Genomic DNA, 5088 nt, shown 5'->3' with positions numbered 1-5088 from the left:
TTCTGGTGCGAGTGTACATGTATAAGGGAAAAAATTATTCATTTGAAAATTAATGGCAAATGTTCTGAATTTTCATGTCCTAAAAGCTAACAAATTAATTGAGTACATCATCCAATCAAGTTCATTACCATCTCCAAATCCAGTACCAAATCATGCTTATTCATTATCTGACGGATTTTTCATTACCAAATCGGTCCTGTTTTGGTAATGAAATATACCAAATGTCATGTTGCCCAACGTTTGGTGGGAGGCCCCTTCTGGTGGGAGGCCCGGGGCCCAGGCCCCGTGGGCCCACCCCTGAATCCAGCCCTGATTCCATATCTGCAGCCCAAGAATTATAATTATCCAGGTTATTAGTATTTGTGACATCTGCTTGTTTCTGTGTAAGATTTAGTAATGCACATGTAAGGTGTTGCCTTGAGTTTTTGTGTCCTGCCTCTCTCTTATTTGTCTAAGCTCCGGTCTAGAAAAAGAACCCAGCTATTCACTAGGTGCTCTAGGGACAGGAGGCCGACCCTAAAACACCTAGCATTACACTGGTGGACAGCAGTGGTTCTTGACCCGGGCATACGAGAGAGGTGATCAGGACATACTATCAAAATGGCAACTAAACCTGTGCAATTACCAAAATCCGACCCCGAAGAGTATGATGTTCACACATACCTGGCAATTATTAAACCTTTGCTGGATATTGGATTCGAGGACGATAAGCAAAAAATCGCAGTCACGCTCCCATTACTAGCCAAGGCGGCAGCTAATATAGCACCGAAAATCGTTCCGGGGCTTACTTGGCAAAATTTCACGAAACTCGTGATTCAAGCTATCACTCCCTCACTAGGGAAAGTAGTAGCGCTGTCCCAACTGGATAGCCTAACCTTCGATGGAAATTTGGATGATTCCCTAATCCAGGCTAGACACCTGGTCACTGCTGCCTACCCGGAGGCAGATGATGAAACCCGGGAACAACACACCTTCAATACTTTCCTGAGAGTGCTCCCTAGTATAGTGAAGGAGCATTTCACTATCCATGACCCTACAGGAGACATGGATAAAGATATCCAAATGATACGCCGCCTCCTGACCTCCCGCCCTGCACCCCAGCAAATCAACATGGTAAAGAAGTTTCCCACAAATGCTCCGGCTCCCCCAGTCAAGCCACGCCCACCCATGTCCCACACCAGCCCCACCCCGGCACCCAGCCTACCCAGAGCACACCCCACCCACCGACGTCCCAGTCGCAAGGAGAACCCCCACCTCATCCTAGTCAACCCTGGGAGTTCTCTGCCTGCAGCTCCCGATGCCCCCTGCATGACATCAGGGAAAACCACCACCCCTGGCAGGCATAAAGTCTCCTTTCTTGATAATAAGGAGCTGGACAATGAACCTGGCCCCATGGAGGAAGCCAAACCCGGGGAGCAGGGGCCAGAGGAAGAAGAAGGAGGCCCCCAACAGTTGGATTTTTAGGACCACCCCCACACCTTCCCATGGTGGCGAGGGCCACTTCCCCCAAATACCGCCCCCCAGTTTACCACAAGATGAAGCTGAACGGGGTAAAAGCAAGATTGCTGGCCGACACGGGAGCGGCCAGATCTTGCCTATATAGCCACTACTTCTCCTGTCACAAGTCGACTTTTGGCCCGCTGCTACCAACGGCTACACATCTGGTGGACGCGGAGGATGGCCCCCTGCCAATCCGTGGGAAAACATGGGACCTGCGCATCGACATCCATCAGCCGGCATTGGCGATGCACAAATTTATTGTGTTCGACTCTTCCTGCCGAAACTACGATGGCTATCTGGGGCTGGAACTGCTGCAGAAGCTGGGCGCCACCATTGACTGCCAGAATAGACAGCCCCAGTTCCGGAAACCCCCTGGCCCCCTCCTTCCCACGAGGGCCGTCTGCACTTGCACACCAAGGCCCCGGCAGGAAGACTCCCCACTCCCCTCCCTCTTTTGCCCCCCTTCCCCCCTCTCTCTACCCCCCCTCCCCTCCTTCTCCGCCGCCACCTCCTCGGCTCTCACTATCCCCCCTCATCACGAGGCTTGGGTGCCCTTTAAACGGCCCTCAGGTACCTCTGTTCTATTCTCCCCCCTCCTTCCGCCTGGAACCCTCTTGGCCTGTCTCCTGCCCCCAAGCTTCCTTTCCCCTCATCACTCGGCAGTCTGGATTGCAAATCTTGCTCCCTTGCCCCTCACCCTCCCGAAAGGGCTCGTAATTGGAGAGAAGGAAGAAGCTGAGCCCTGTGCCCCTTCCCCATCCTGCTCCCCCGCCCCTCTGCCCCCTATCCCCGACCATCTCTCTGCCCACCAATCCGACACCCTCTGCCGCCTTCTCCTGGACTTCCTGGACCTATTTGTGGCAGGACGGATTGAAGCCAGAGTCGTCTCCCCCTCTACCAGCCCTTGGTCCTCCCCCATCGTCCTCATGAAGAAAAAGGATGGCACGATGCGGTTCTGCGTCGATTACCATCGGCTCAACGACATCACTATCAAGGACACCACTCCACTCCTGCAAATAGACGATTCCCTAGACTCCATATATGGCGCCTCCTGGTTCTCCACCCTCTATCTCCAGTCGGGGTACTGGCAGGTCCCAGTGCGACCAGAGGACAGAGGCAAAACTGCATTTTCCACCAGTAACGGGAAACATTATGAATTTAATGTTTTACCTTTCAACCTCTGTAATGCCCTTGCCACCTTTTCAAGACTCATGGGATCCGTCCTCAGTAGCCTTATGTGGGAGATCTGTCTGGCGTACTTGGACAACATCATCGTGTTCAGCCAGACCTGGGCCGACCACCTGCAGCACCTCCACCAGGTTTTTTCCTGAATCCGACAGGCAGGCCTCAAACTCCGGCCCTCCAAGTGCGTTCTGGCCGCCAGAACCGTCTCATTCCTGGGGTATGTCATCTCCCAGGCTGGCATATCTCCCGACCCCGACAAACTCAGCGCCATCACAGACATTCCCCCACCCAAAGATGTCCATGGAATCCAAGCATTCCTTGGCCTGATTTCCTACTACTGTACCACTGTTTCGTGAAGGGATTCGCACACATCGCCAAGCCCCTCCACGACCTGACCGGAAAGGGAGAGCCGTTCATCTGGACAGATGAAAGACGGGCCGCCTTCCAACAACTTAAGGATAAGCTCATATCCACCCCCGTCGTCCCTTTCCCTGACTACACCCTTCCATTTCAGCTCTACACAGACGTCTCCCTCATTGCAATCGGGGCAGTGCTGGCACAAGTCCATGAGGGCCACGAACACATCGTCACCTGAGCCAGTCGTACCTTAAATTAGATGGAGAATTACACTGCCACCAAGAGGGAGTGCCTAGGTATTGTCTGGGCACTCGAGCACTTCCGGGCGTACCTATCAGGGACCCAGGTCACCATCATCACTGATCACCAGTCCCTCCAGTGGTTGTGACAGTCTGACACCCACAATGCACAGCTCATCAGGTGGCACGAAACTCTGGAGGAGTTTAACTATGAAATCTTGTACCGCACCAGCAAACTCCACACCAACGCGGATGCCCTTTCCCGACTCTCTATCAATGCCACCCAGCTGGGGGCCGACCTCCTCCAACAATGGCATCAGAAGGAAATGCCACCCTGGATTCCTCAGCCTCTCTTCAAAAAATAATTGTACCGCCAAAGTGACTATCAGCTAACTCCATCTGGGTATATCATCCTGGCCCCCGACGCCGCCCTAGACGTCCTTCGACACCTGCACGCCCACAACGACATTCACCTGAGCACAAAGAAACTCCTACAGGTTTTCAACGACGCCTATTGGACGCCAAATCCCTCCACCCTCGCCAAGGAGATTATCCAATCCTGCTGAGCGTGCGCCCTCGGTAAAGACATCACCTGTACCGCCGGCCCAGCTGAGCGTATTATCACCCACAAACCTTGGCAACTATTGGCATTCGACGTAGTGGGACCTTTGCCCCCAAAATCGGGCTACAGGTACGTGATTACATTCATCGACACGTACTCTAAGTTTGCCGTAGCCTGCGCAGCGAAAGAACACCACGCTGTCGCAGTGGCTGATGCCCTGGTCTGACATGTTTTTCCCTACTTTGGTATCCCACAAGCCATCCATTCGGACAACGCTCCAGAATTCACCAGCAAAATCCGGGAGGAACTCGTCCATCTTTTCGGCTATAGCATCTCCCACTTGTCCCCTTACTGGCCCCAAGGAAATGCTGTGTGCAAACGTAGCCATCGTACACTAATGAATCAACTCATCACCCAGAGAGAAGCCACCAAAAATGACGACTGGCCTGCCCACGTAAAAATTGTGCAATGGGGCATAAACTCCTGCCCCGAAGAGGACGGCATCTCGCCCTATGAGCGAGTGTTCGAAGAAACACCCCTCCTCCTGCCCCTTCGGCAACACTTGCAACCCCCTGCTTCCACCCCCACCTCCGACCCCTTACACCACCTCAAATGACGGCTGACACACCTCCAAGACAACCTGAACCTCCACCCTGACACTGCTTCCAACCCCTACAAGCCAGGCGATACTGTGGTGATCGCTCAGCTCCCCACCCCCCACAAGCTTGCCCTATGCTTTATGGGGCCACACACCATCACTCACGTCCCTAACCCCTACCAGGTGACCGTAGAATACCACAGCACGTCCCAAACCCCTACCAGGTGACCATAGAATACCACAGCACGTCCCACACCCTCAGAAACCGGCATGTCCACCCCTTCCATGCCCCCACCTCCCAGGCTCCGGCCCCACGCCCCACCCCACCCCCACCCCTGCGCCACCTTCCTCTACCTCCTACGACTGATATATCTCCCCCTCCCCTTCTCACTCTCCCTCTTCCTCCCCCACTGCCCCCACCTCACCCCCCACCACATCCAGCACCTCACTTGACAGCTCACCAACACCACTGAGCCCCCGCACCTCCCCCACCCCCTCACCATCCAGTACCCAGGCCCCCACACCCGACACCAAATGTCCCACCCATGCCCCTGCACCCTCACTGCCCACCACATCCCCGCCTCAACCTCTGCCCCCCCTCCGAGAACCAAACCCATCAACCGCTGCCTGCCCACACCCCATCGGTC

The sequence above is a fragment of the Coenobita brevimanus genome, chromosome 110 (assembly GCF_032717465.1).
Source record: "Coenobita brevimanus isolate Jiangsu-jjx chromosome 110, ASM3271746v2, whole genome shotgun sequence".
NCBI lineage: Eukaryota > Metazoa > Arthropoda > Malacostraca > Decapoda > Coenobitidae > Coenobita > Coenobita brevimanus.
Note: the sequence above shows the minus strand (reverse complement) of the source record.